Raw genomic sequence first — 14,139 nt, 5'->3', positions numbered from 1 at the left:
ATTTTAGTTTCATTTTTGTTTAAAAATCTTTCCTCCTATATCTAGGCTCTCTCTTTTCTCTCTCTCTCTCACTAAGTGGGAATAACAAAACTGGCTGATTTAGGTGGCTTTGGAGGCAAAGAATCTCTTGTCAGGTAAGGTCACTGTGATGACTCAGATATGAATAAAGAGTGACTACTGTCATGGAAAGAGAGGTCTATCAGTTTAGGCTAAAACCTCAGATAGCAGAGGTCTAATGTCAAAGAAGACCAAAAGTAGGCAGTCTATGCCTAGGAGGATGTTTCAGGGACCCAGGCTTCTCTCTTTCTCCCCCACCACCCTCAACATGGGGCTTCTGCCTCATTGCTTCAAGGTGGCTGCAGGGGCTCCAGCCATTATGTCTGGATTTTAGCCAGCCAGTAAAAGAAGGGAGAGAGGAAGAGCATGCCCCACCCTTTAAGGTTGCATTTTTAAAGTCTCACACAATATTTCCACCTGTATCCCACAGCCAGAACAAACATCATGTAAAAGTTAAAACGTGTCTCCTCTTTGCCACTCTCTGAGAGGGAGTGGGGGATGGCGTGGGGGTGAGGGGATAGTCAACACTTACTCACTGCCTACCTCAGCCTGCTGGTTCACCCTCCCCACCCACCACGCCCTAGCAGCCCATGACTGAACTTGGTCCTGGGAAGAAACCTGATAACTGGGTTTGCAGTTCTTGTTTGAAAGAAAATTACAAAAAAATAAAAAAATACTAAACCTGGAACTGGGAAGTAAAAGAGACTTAAGTATGTCTGCCACCTCAAATGGCTTGCAAATCGTGTCCCAGTATTCTCCTTTCCCTCTGATTTTCAAAGTCCCAGTTAAAGCAATTCCCACCTGAGCACTGAGGGCTTGGGAACAGGACTCCCTCAGGCAGTGGAGAGAGGCTGGTCTGCATCTGATTGGGTAAAGGACCCTTCAGGGTGTGGGTGGGGTCCTGATTCCAAAGATTCCACATGTCCCCCAGCAGTGCCTTTGCTGGAAGAAGTCCCGGTCCAGCCCCAGCAGGGGTCTGTGAGGTGTCTGACGTTTTGGTTAGAAATTGCTGACTACAGAAGGGCAGATGTCAAGATCTAAGATTTTAAAGACCGACAGAGGGACCCAGTACAGGATGGTGCCATAATGGAGGGCACGGGACCTCCAGCCTAAGTGGCACTTGCCAACCTAAATGCGCAGAGCATGCCAGGTGACAGGACAGGGCCACCTCAAGTCCATACGGCATCATTGTGACACTTAGAAACGGGACCCTTCTGGGAGATACATCTCTGAGCACAGCTCGGTAGGCAGAGCCTGGCTACATCAGCACCCCCTTGCGCCCTGGCCAGGTGCCTCGGCACGGGCACACCTGTCTTCTGTGGGTGGCCCTCCAGGAAAGGCAGTAGGGAGGGAGGGAGGGTGGTGCAGCTCATTGGCGCTGTCACTCTGCCACGTGGGGACATGGACTGAATGTTGCTGGGTCTTCCAATTACTTCAGGAGAAGCTAAGGATCCAGACTTCAATGTGACTCTCCTGACTGATAAATGTAGATATTTTTAACCACCCCGTGGACCTGGCAAAGGCACGAACAGCCCCTGAGGCAGGAGGCCAAGGCCCGGCTTGCCCAGCAGGGCTTGCAGAGCGAAGGGCAGGTAGGGGCAGCGCAGGGGGGACGAGGCTTGGGGTTGGGATGGGCCGTGGAAACAACTGCTCGGGTGGGGGACGCTCTGCTTCTATTTGGTTTCTGTCTCTTCCGTGAAGAGGAGGGCTGGCAAGGGCGGGACAACAACACCGAGAGTGACATGAAGGTCAGCAGGGAAGCAGCCCTCAGCTTCTTTAACAGTCCAGACTCCTGGCCCAGCAAGTTCATTACCAGAACGAACACATCCGGTGTTCGCCATGTGTCAGGCACAGTTCTTGGCATTTTGACGCAGTTCATCCCACCTACAGGCCTGTTTGGTGAGTGTTGCTATAAATCCCCTTTTACAAACAAGTAAACAGAAACACAGAGAGGTTAAGTCACTTGCCCAAAGTCACACAGCTAGCAAACGGCGGAGCCGAGACTTGCGCTCAGGCAGTCCGGTGCTAGCGTTCTCACCAGGACCTCCCCTTGGCGTGAGAAAAACATGCGGCGTCTTTGAGAGTCCTGGAGAAAAGGAGGGAATCAGAAAACCGGAGAGAGACATGATGGGTCCTGATTTTTTTAATAAAAAATTTTCAATAACATATTTCACCTATACAAAAATATAAATTATAATACAACAACATACCTGTGTACCCATCACCCAGCTAAAGAAATCAAAGTTTCCAGGTATGTTGTTGAATGTGGCCTTTCTCTACCCACCCTCTTTGCCTCCACAGCCCCGCGGGTGTTTGCGTAATTTTGCCACATCTGTGTGTATCCATAAACAACTTACCTAATTGTTTGGCAAGTTTTTAGCCTTTGCATAAATGGCACTATCCTTTATGTAGCCTTCAGCAACATATTATTTTTAACCCTGTGCTTTTGAAATCAATCTACAAATGATAATGTAGTTCATGTTCATTCATTTTTGGTACACCTTTTCATTGCAGCGTAATGTCCATTTAGTAAGATTCACAAATACTAAAGGCAGGTACAGCTCAAGGAACAGTCTACAAAGTGATTGCCTTGTGTAACCATCACTTAGCTTAAAAAAAGATGTGTAGAACATTGCTGGGACTTAGGAGCCTTCTTTATACTCCCTCTTATGATCATTCCTTTTAACTGTGTGATAGAATTCTGTGGTATAAATATACAACAATTTTAAAATCCATTTTCTCATTGAAGAGCATTTAAATTGCGTGCACATTTTCTCCCAATAAACAGTGTTACTGTGAACATTCGGGCCCATATCTCCGGGGCACATGGGTAAGAATCGATCTCAAATGCTGTCTTGCTGAGTGTGGGGTCTGCACATCTTCATCTTAATTGGACGTTGCCCACAGGCTCCCAGAGCTGCCCAGTGCCCACCCACTGCAGTGTGTGGCCTTCCCTTTCTCCCTCTCTGTCCTCGCAGCACTTGGAATTAATTGTTGGACTTCTACACGTCCTAATCTAAGGGGTGCAAAATGCTTTTCGATCATGATTTTAATACGCATTTCCCTGATTGCAGATGAGGCGGCGCATCTTTCTGGATTATTTGTGTGGGCTATTGGGGTGTCCTCGTCTGTGAATTGCTCCTTCGTGTCCTTCGCCGGTTTTTCTACTGCGTTGTTTCTCTTTCTTGTTGATTTATTGGAGTCTGTGCACAGCCTGGTTCCTTCCCCCCGCGTCAGCGATCCGCCAGGGTACGGTGGTTCCCTTCAGCTCCCCTCAGAGGGAAAAGGGTTCCTTTCATGAGCTACAGACCGTGGTTTGATATAAATTCTTAGCAACGTTCTAGAACAGATTATTCAATGGATGATTTGTGAATATTTAGAACGAGAAGTTGCGATCCCTGGGAGGGTCGCAGATCACCGAAAACAAGTCACACCAGACTCTCAACCTTGTCTTGGTAGGATTTCCACTGACAAGCGGGTGACACTTATGAATTATGAGCCACTACGTGCTTTCACGTGCATCACCTTGCAACAGTCTGAGACCAATACTGTCACTGTCCTCGTTGTGTAGACTGGAAGAGGGAGGCTTTCAATCGCTCAGCAGAGGGGTGATTGAGGAAGACCCTGGCCTGGCAGAGCAGGAGGCTGCTGAGATTTTTGTGCTGGGATGTCAGCAAGGCCGTTGACTTTGGCCCTCTCAACATGTAGAGAAATGTTGGCTGAGTAATCTGTGTTAGATGTACTGCAAGGGTCGGTCCTATGGGATATTTCTGGAGACCTGCATGTGGGTACTCTCCGGAGCCCATTCAACAAACCCATCAATGTCTTTTAAAAGGGCAGAGAGGACGAGCAAATCATATTTGTAAATGGCTTGAAATGGAATTAGGATAAAAAAAAATTATTAACACACAAGCCAATACAAGGCAAATGCAAATGCTGGAGACATACCCTTCCCTCCCTGATTTCAAAGACCCAACCAAGGAGGAGGCGAGAGGGACTCCAGGGCGTGGGGGGATCTAAGAGAGGCTGGGCGACCTGCTGGGATGGGATGGAACAGAGGAACCAGAGGCTAAGTCCATGTCTAATTTAAGACTGAGTCCCAAGGGCAGGTGCAGTTCCAGAAGGGCCATCTGAGGTCAAGGTCCAGGAGGAGACTGGGGAAGCTGGAGAAGGGTGGAGGCTGAGCTGAGGGTCGGGGGGAAGGACCTGGGGGGTTGCTGCCCAACCTAGAAGCCACCAAGGCTATCATCGGAAGAATAAAGGCTGAGGGCCCTGGGCTTCCTTACAGTTACCAGGTAAGGACAAGCAGGTTTAGTAGAATTAAAAAACAAAAAATACACACACACACAATTGTGCACGTGCTAGGTGTCACGTCCAAACAGGAACAGGCCCTGTCCAGGAGGGACATTGGAGAAAAGAGCCACAGATCCAGAACACTCTGGGCATCGCAACTCCAGATCTTTGATTCAGTGTTGGAGGGATAGTTAAGGATCAAGTTCAAGGAGCACCTGGTTTGTGCAGGGGGATAGAGTGCGGGGGCAGGAAGGGTGGAGCGGGGCAGGAAGTCTCCCGTTGATGGTGAGCCAAAGGAAACCATGAAGAGTCACTTTATTTTTTATTTTATTTGCAATTTTTTTTCTTACTTACAGCAACCTGTCCCTGAAAATTTCAAAAGTTTCTTTAAATATTCCTCCCAGAGAGAGAGAGAGAGAGAGAGAAACATTTGAGGAGTGTGTTAGTCAAAACTTATTTTCTTTCTTTTTTTCCTCAGTACCTCAAAATGATAAACATTCATTGTCATTTTGGGAAAAATAGAGTAAAGTACAAGGAAAATAAAATTTTCCCATACTTCTATCCACTGTTGTTATAGTTTTAGTGTATAATCTGCTTCCGGGTCCACATATACCTGTAGATAAACTTGTGTTTGTTTGTTTTGCCGAACTGGGATCATAATTGTATGTTTGGTAACCTGGTTTTGCACTTAAAGATTTATTGTGAGCGTTTTCCCCTATTCTTCAACCACATAATTTGTAATGGCCACATAACATTCCATTGCACGAACGTCTCATAATTTATTTAACAGACCCCTTATTGCTAGACATGCATGAATATAAATCTTGAGATGTAATCTGGACATTAATCTAGGCAAACAAGCTCGGATGCTTCAGCTCTTCCCTTAGAAACAGCTGTGAGATGCGCTGCCGCAGGAGGCCGCACGCAGGTGGCCCGCCAGTGCCCTGGCACCGCCCTCGGCGCATCCTCAGGCTGTAGGGGGCGCTGTCCCCCGAGGCTCCCAAACGATCCAGCAGAGCACGCTGAAGGGTCGCCCTGACCCACAGCCCTCTGCCCTCCCAAGACCAAAGGACTCAGAGGCCCAGGCTCGGAGGCCTATCAAAGTCGGTCCCAGGAGAAGCCCAGCTCTAGGCATTTGTCCCCCAACTCTCATCCCGGTTCGCTTTTCGTGTCCCCTCATTGCCCTCCCCAGCACACCCACAGCTCTGCTCTGATCCTATGCTCTATACCTCCAGCTCCACCTGTGAGCATCCCCTTCATCTCCGTGTTCACTGAAACCAGACTGCCCGCCCCCCGCCACAGTTTCCCTTGGAGCTCCCTCCCCCACCCCTTGTCACTTCTCTTCTCTTGCCTGGAAAAACCGCGGACTTACCTGGAGCTTGTGCCATCAGGCTATACCACGTCTGTCTCTCTCCACCGCTGTCCGTACCACCCCTCTTGTCACCCCTCTGTTCATTAACAACGTGCCCTGGCTCAACGAGTTTCTCCTCCGCCTGCACTTCTGCCGTCACTTACAGTGGCTTGGAGATCCCAGCGGAGGGCCCACCAACGCCACATCTGCTAAGTTCCTATGTTAGTTTCCAAGCTGGGGGTTATTAGGACAACAAAATTATTCTTCCACAGTTTTACCGACCGGAAGTCCCGCATCTCCTGGGTGTGTCTGCGCCCTCTCCTTTCTGTTTGAAGGACACTTGCTGGGTTTAGGATACACCCACATAATTCAGGATCTGTAACTTATTACATGTGCAAAGACTCTTTTCCAAATAAAGTCGCACTCACAGGATACAGGGCACAAATATAGCTTTTCGGGGACCACCATTCAACCCGATCCTGTTTCCTACTCAGCCACCCCAGCATCAAGGTCACACCATATACCTTGTTATAGAAGCACCTCTGCTGCCTCTAAAATGAGGCTCTCAAGCCTCTTCCTCTTCAGCTAGTTCCTCCCGTCCTCCCAGGACCCCATCCCCAGAGCACAGATTCCCTGATGTCCCTGCCTGCCCTGCCTTTGCCTTATCCATCACCTCCTCTCTCATCACCCCCCTCCTTACCCGCTTAGAATATAAGATCTGTCATTCTTACCTCTTCCTGGCCGACTTCCTCACTCCCATGCCCCTTTCTTCCCTAAGTCATACCGTTGTGGCAAAACCCCAACCTTGACGGATTCCAGTGTTGGCCTTCTATCTGCCTGTCCTTGAGTCGCTGACTCTGACAGGAAACGTAATCACCCAATTAGGCTGGCTGGTTTCGCTGCAAAGTCATGACCATAAACCTCTGTGGGCACCACGTGGCTACCCCACCGATTTCCATGGGGATTTTACTTTCCCCACCCATTGATGTACTTTTCCTCTCCCCTCACATCTCCCATGTGACCTCCCCTCCCACCCCGACAAATGTCAGCTGACGACCTCCCTCACCCTTAGCTAAGAATATAGATGCCACCAAAGGCAAACTCAGTTCTCTTTGCATCCCTAAACCGACCAAGGTACGCACATCTAAACCTGTCTTGCCTCTGTCAACAGCCAGCTCCGTGCCTACACTCACCCCAGAGTGGACGCTCATGGCAACCCGGTGTGGGCCAATCTGCTCTAGGATGTGCACCCAGACCAGGGCCTGACACGGAGTAATCACCAAATATTTGTCAAATGAAGGAGGACTTCCTCCCTCTGGTTTCCTCTCTCTCTCTCTCTCTCTCTCTCTCTCTCTCTCTCTCTCTCACACACACACACACACACACACACACACACACACACACACCAGACGATGCCCACTAACATACAAATATGCGCTGGGGTATCCCAGCATTAAAAACTAGTCCTTTCTGAACTCCATGGGCCCTAAGGTTTTCTCCCCGCTTTCTCTGTTCCCCTTCAAAGCAAAGCTTCTCCAAGTCATCTACACACCTCGTGATCTCTGCTCGACCACCTACCATGAACTCTCCAATCCACCCCAGTCTAGCTTTTGGCTCCGTTGCTCCTTATAAACTTCTCTCATCAAGGCCATCGGTACCTCCCTGCTGTCAAATTCAAGTTCATCTAATATGGCCATCCTGTAATGTGGTACAAGAGAGCTGTCCACTGCCTTTTCTTCATTCACTCTCCTCTCTCGCTTGCCCTCAATACTCTCTAAAGTTCCCTCCGATCCCATCATACACCTCTAACCACTTTCCTTCACTGGGCCACCCTCTCCCTGACCTCTATAAAATGTCATCTCATTCTTCTCTCTCTCTGTTTTTTGTTTGTTTGTTTGTTTGTTTGTTTTTGTTTTTTTAAGAGAGAGGGGAAGGGAGGGTGAAAGAGAGGGAGAGAAACATTGATGCGAGAGAGAAACAGAATTGGTTGCCTCTCTTATGTGCCCCAACCGGGAACCGAACCCGCAATCTAGGCATGTCTGGGAATCTTTAGCTTTGCTGAATGATGTCCAACCAACTGAGCCATGCTGGCCAGGGTTCATTCTCCTCTTCTAGTTTCTTTTTCCTAGATATCTCCCTATGTGGCTTTAAATGTCATCCATTCGCTGATGTCTGTCCAATTTATTCTTTTTTTCAAATATCCTTGACCGTCAGACTCTTACACCCATGGAAGCACCAGTTTAGTACTTGCTTCAGATATTTCAGGAGCATCTCAAACCAGACATTTCTTAAATGTTACCCTTGATTCCCACTCCTTCCTACCCAATCTCTTTTCTCCACCAGATCCCCCCAAATAGTATCCCCATCTTGCTTGTAACTCAAACCTTGTGGAAAAGTTCCTGGAGATAAAGTCCTAGCACAGGAAACTCTGAGTAAATTGTTTGTGCCACTTGTTAAATGTTCAGAGATCTTTGACGTGTTTTCTTCATGAATAACAAACGAAGCTTTGAAGCTCCTGACTTTATCAGCTCTGGAATGAGTTACAGGGATTTTTTTTTTTTTAGTAGGTAGTTTCCTTTACTTGGACTCTTCCCCCCTTTGAGGCCTTGGTTGATTCAGCGAGGGTTTTTAGATGCGAGCGGTAGGCACAAACTGTGGCTGACTCAAGCAGGAAAAAATGCACCGAAAGGTTCCTGGATCGCTCACGGAGAGCTCCTGGGAAGACGGAAAACTGCAGGACTAAAGGAAGCCCCCAGGACAGAACGCAGCCTAAATCATGCCCTGGTCGTGAGGATTCTGCCATGCCAGACTCCGGACGTGGTCCCTGCTCTGCTGCCATCGTCGTTACTGTCTGAAGGACTGGGTCCTCATCTCTGACTCTTTGCTTCACTCTTTCAAAGTTCGAAGCCGGCAGTGGGTGGTCTTCCTGGCTAAGCCTGGATCGGTGTCTGTGCCCCAGCTTCCCTGGCCCTCGGAAAGGACACGTGGGCCCTTTCAACAGCCTCCCCCAAGACTCCTCCGGTGTCACCTCTGGGCAGCCTCCAAGGTGACCGATGCCCATGACGTTAGTACTGAGGGCTTTCCCAGGACTTGTCACCTTTCAGAAGAGATGACGCTGTTCACGGCAGCTGTGTTACAGAAGCTGCCGTGACTTTGGAGAGGAAATGCAGCTTGGACGGTAGGGGGCAGTATGAAGCATAAGGTTTAGTTTATGTCATTCTGAAGTTCTGGCCACCAGTCTGTCCCTCCTGCGAGTTCTGCAGGCGGCGTGTCAGCGGCTCTCTTCATTTCCACACTGGGCCTCTGCTTCAATGTCATAATAACAAACATGTTGCTGATGTTTTGTCCCCCTGTTTTTTTTTAATCAGAGAGGCTGAGAACGCTTTGCCAACGTGAACATGGATAAGATGCCCTGACACGGTTGTGATGAAGCAGCAGCAGGTTCTTTCTCAGCTGGATGCTTCCTTGTTTTCTCCCTCTGCCCATCAAGAACGGGGGGAAGGGGCTGGACTCCTTTCTTTCAAGCATTGCCTTACCATCCTGCCGCTTTCCCTGGCACCTACAGTGGAAACTTGCCGATTCCATTTCTAACTCGATATAGAATCTACTTGCATTTTGGCGACTAGTGCGGTATTTTTTTCCCCAGGAGGCTGGGTGATGAGCCTTGCCCTCATTTCTGAGGGCTCATGTTTACCACGGTAAGCCAGGGCTCCTTTTTACCCCTGTTTTCTTTTCTTTTTTCTTCAAAGAAGAGCAAACGAAAGCAGGTATCTGGAAAAGGTGCCCCAAATGCTAAAGCTGGTGTCCTCAAAATGCAGCCTGCCAGGCACCCACATCCTCAGCCTCTTGAAGGGCACATTAAAAATAAAAGTCACCAGCTTCCCCACCAGTCCCACCCTCATCAGTGTCTTCAGCAGCAGAGCCAAGGAAACCGCGTTTCCTCACACTCCCAGGTGACAGGCGTGCTCTCTTATTTGACAACTACCGGCCCAGCCTGGCCGTCGGAGGCAGGGCAGCGACGGGGTTTGACGCCCCAGGCCTCAGCCCTGTACCCCTCCTGGTAGGCGAGGGTGAATGCGGGCAACGGGCAGCAGGTGAACGCTGTGCGGCAGCATTTCCCATCTCTTTCACCAGGGCTTGGTGATCGTCTGTGATGTGCGGAACGCATGCCGGAAAGCATTCGGAAACCCCTCAATTTAAAAATGGCCTCAGGACGCGTGGGTTTGGGTTTATGGCAGGTGCACCCCCTGGGTCTCTCTCAGAGCGCGTGCCAGAGCAAACCCTGGCCTGGAACCCTCATCTGGCCTCGGCCCGTGGGCTGCGGGCGCTGAAACAGGTTACACAGTGGAAAAAATAGGCACATAAAAATTTCGCGAGGCCCACTGTTGTGGTGTTTTTTTTCTGTCACCTAAAATAAGGGAGCTGAATAAATGGAGCTGGATGGTCTTCTCGTTCCAATTCCTATACTTTACAAAGTAAGTGGGTTTAGCCATGACTGCTTCCTAGACACTCTTCAAAAAAAATGTTCAAACACACACAAAAAGGCACACAAAAAAATAATTTAATGTGCAAACACTAATACTGAACACACTTTCACATGTTGCAGTATTTCCTCTCTGCATCTTTTTCAAAACAAGAAATCTTTATAAACAGCCCCTGGAGCCGCCCTGCCGGCCTGTTCATCTCCTTCCCTTCCTGCCTCCCCGGAGCGACGCGGGTGAGGCTCCTGTGTGTCCTTCGCCGTGATTTTATAATTTCAAAAAAATCTTGTTGTTTGGTGTATATATTTATGTGCCATACTATGTTGCGTTTCTGCTCCTTTTTAGATACAAAAAGCCTTTGGCACATTTTTCGTTTCACCAAATATATCTGTATTAATACAGGCACATGCGTTTTTCCCATTTAGTCTGGCGCGCGGTACACCCAGGTAGGAAGGCCGCCCAGTTCCTTCAGCCCTCCCTGCTGACTGGGGCTTCCCATTGTCATTCATACTCTTGAGATGATAACGAATTGCTACTCTCGCCCTGTTGGGGCGCCATTTCCATTCCCGCCAAACTTCTTTTCCTATTTTGTAATCTAAAATTCCACAGTGTGCTAATTTTATGATAATCACAAAGGAAATCCTTCTTTATGGCCCTCTGGTTGTCCAAGTTCACTTCTGAAGTATTGTCCAGAAAAGGCAGGGAGGGGCTTCCTCGCTGCCTCTGGTTTTCCTAAGCTTGCGGTGGTTTCAGGGTCGGAGTTCAGAGCCCGCAGGGGCACGCGCTTGCAGCCCACTCTGCTAGGGGAGGCCCGGCTTCCATCTGACGTGGCCCAGGGCCTCGCAAGGCCTGAAGCTTGGACTGTGTCAGATTTAAAGATGATGTCATGGAGAAGCATGCCATTTTGACCTGAATTGTGCTATATTTCCTTATGGCAAACTATCAAGTCAATGTGGCATTTCTTTATGAAGATGTAAGTGGGATCTTGAGCCCTAGGCCACGAATTTTTTCGAGGGCTGGGACCATTGTGCTCCCAGCACATTATCTGCACTTTAAAAAAATGCTCTCAGGGGGAAGGAACAGCAGACAAGCCCAGAGCACTGAGTCTGGAATCTTCCCCATCAAGATCCTTAATTGGAACCCCGACTCCTGAGGGCGTGACTCATAACTGCTATCTGATGGTGAATGAGAAAAATATGTATTTCTATTAGCACATTACATAGAGAAGTGGTGTTCATCACTGGGACACGGTGTGTGTTTTGATAAGTTCAACGTTCAACCCAAATACACAAGCCATCAGTCATGTCGGGTGCTGGACTCGCTTGGTGTCCAGGTTCATCAGGGAACTCGAGCCCTCTCTTCGCTGGGGTGGAGGCTCGGATGGAATTCCAAAAGCAGAAACTTCATCTCTGAACAAACATTACTGAGTGCCCATGCAGGAGGTGTAATGAAAGCTAGGCCCCGGGGTGCAGGGATGAGAGACGCGGTCAAAACAATAAACTCGGGGTCACAACACGAGATGGACCGGCTCAGAGGGCAGGCAGTGGGCACTGGTTCCCCCAAGCAGGGCACGTTACTCATGGCACAGGGTCAGCCAGCACCTGTCCAGGGAAGGTGAGAGTTGGAAGAAAAGGTTCAGATTTGCTAGGGTTTTAAACTTCAAAGTCTCCTCTTTCCCTCCTGACTTCATGTGGCCTTACAGTTTTTGGTGAGTGTTCGAGTCAGGGTGATGGTTAACTTGGCTAGTCCATGGAACCAGTACCGCCCAGTTGTTTGGTCAAATACCAGTCTAGATGTTGCGTGAAGATATTTTTTTCTAGACGGGATTAACGTTTAAATCAAGAGACTACGAGGAAAGCAGAGCCTCTTCCGCACTGTGGGTGGGCCTCGCCTGGTCAGTTGAAGGCCTTGGGAGAGGAGATGGAGGTCCTCCTAGGAAGCCGAAATTCCACCTCCAGATGGCGGCATAGAAAAATCTGTTTGTGTTCCAGCCTTCGGATTCAAAACTGCAATATCCACTTCCATCTGAGTTTCCGGCCTGCCAGCCTGCCTTGCCATTTCAGCCAGCTCCCACGGGGCCGTGAGCCAATTTTTGAAAACTACTCTCACTTTATATATGTATATCCTATTGGTTCTGTTTCTCTGGAGAGCCCTGACTAACACAGAGGGCTCTGTACCTAACCCAGAGTGTTGTTGGGCTTGGGGCCCTGGCTGTATGCCTTCAGAAAGGGACACACAGCCGCCGTAGGGGAAATAAACTCAGACTCTGCCTGTCTCAATCCCAGCTCTGCTTCTGTGTCTCTGCTCTTGTTGGCCCATTAACTCTGAGGCATCGTTAGATCCCAGGGTATCCTGGCCGCTTTTCCCGTCACCCCCAGGCAGCTCTCGCTCAGCCCATTGCCCTCACCCCACCTTCACCCCAATCCCAATCTGCCACTGGGGAGCCACTGTCGGCCCCGCCCCGTGGATAGCCAGAGCAGCTGGGGTTTGCATCGGCACGTTGCTGACCCTCAGACCCTCCAGGGACCCTCAGCAGGTAGGTCCTGAGAGCATACCATGGTTTTGCCCGCGCAGGTTTGCATTTTGAGTCTCAGGGAAAATTTAAGAAACGAGGTGTGTGTTGGTGCCCCTCCCAGTTACCGAGGGCATTGAGCCAACCACTCTTGAAGCTCTTGTCATAATATATTAACTGTGGCTCCCTCACACTCCACCCCAACTGATGGGAATAAATTGGGTCTCTTGTCTTTATGACTTTGGTGTTTGGCACAAAGCTTTGCATGTAATAGAGACTTAATAAATGTTTGTTAAAATATCAGTAATGGATGAGGATGAGTGCTCAGTATGTGGCAGCCCCATTCTAAGCATTATGTATAATATGCATATAAATGCATCTGTCTATGTAATTCTCACAGCAAGATCTTAAATGGCATGGGTACTACTATTATTCCCACTTTACAGATAAGAAAGCTGAGGCCCATAGAATGAGGTCCTTTTCCTAAAGGCAACAGAAGAGGCAGGATCAAGATTCAAACTCGTTCCAGAGGCCACATTCCGGCAATATGCTGCTACTATAAACCCTATAAAGTCTAAAAAGGACTTGGATGATATTAGAGGCCATCTATCTCCTGCCACATCTTCACACAAATTCCAGGATTAGAACTGGAAGAACTTGGCCGTCCTGGGCCGCGTTATGGAAAGAGCTCCCGACTGAGAGTTAGGAGACCTAGGTGCGGGCCTACGCCTGACCTGTGGCTTGGAGACTCATTTTCCTTTGCAAAATAAAGGCATTGGACTAGATGGTCTCTAAGGTCCCTTCATCTACAGGCTGTGCGAGGCTCTGACAGCTCTTTCTGGCTCTTCTGCGAACCAAGACTTGACGGCCGTTGCCTGTCGCTGAGAGCCGTTTCTCCAACTTCAGTTCACTCACTGTCCTTCTGGGGTGGTTTACATGCCCTTTGGGAGCTGGAAATCCCTCTGGGAATCCAATGAAAGCTAAGGCTCATCCTCTCAGAGGGGAAAAAGGACATATTTATAAGCACACATCTGACACATGACTTCAGATATTCCTGGGGGTGTCCACCCGTAAGACCCCAGCGTAAAATCGCCTACACTAACCAGACGATGAGCAGGAAATAACCAAAGTTGAACACGGCTCTGATCAAGGATGCGATCGGAGGGAAGGGTGTGCTCGGCTCGCGGGGAGCTGGTAGCAGGGGCCTCATCCTAGTTTCCTAGTGCGTCCAGGCAGGAACTCAAGCGGGACTGGGGGAGGAGTGCAGCGGGGGCCCCTCCTGCATGCCTGCCACCTAATCCTTCCCCTGGGGACCCTCCTGGGAGCAGAGCCCTTTTGCAAGCCTTCACAGGCCCCCTTCCTAGCCCATCGGGGAAAGTGCTGAAAGCAGCAGCTCTCGCCTCCTTAGCGCGCTCCTACCTGACGCACCTGGCCTTTTCCAAATG

The 14,139-nt window shown here is 49.3% G+C and overlaps 1 non-coding gene across 1 annotated transcript; it reads left to right on the top strand.

Annotated features, from left to right (window-relative positions):
* Positions 1–9,916: 9,916 nt before the first annotated feature.
* Positions 9,917–10,048, top strand: LOC129062829 (small nucleolar RNA SNORA42/SNORA80 family). The gene has a single exon (XR_008528315.1). It is a non-coding gene; the product is annotated as a small nucleolar RNA SNORA42/SNORA80 family (small nucleolar RNA).
* Positions 10,049–14,139: the final 4,091 nt, after the last annotated feature.

This window comes from Pteronotus mesoamericanus, unplaced genomic scaffold (genome assembly GCF_021234165.1).
Source record: "Pteronotus mesoamericanus isolate MK-2021 breed Mesoamerican mustached bat unplaced genomic scaffold, CSHL_Meso_final contig_163, whole genome shotgun sequence".
In the NCBI taxonomy this organism is placed as follows: Eukaryota; Metazoa; Chordata; class Mammalia; order Chiroptera; family Mormoopidae; genus Pteronotus; species Pteronotus mesoamericanus.
This window is presented reverse-complemented; position numbering and strand designations above follow the sequence as displayed.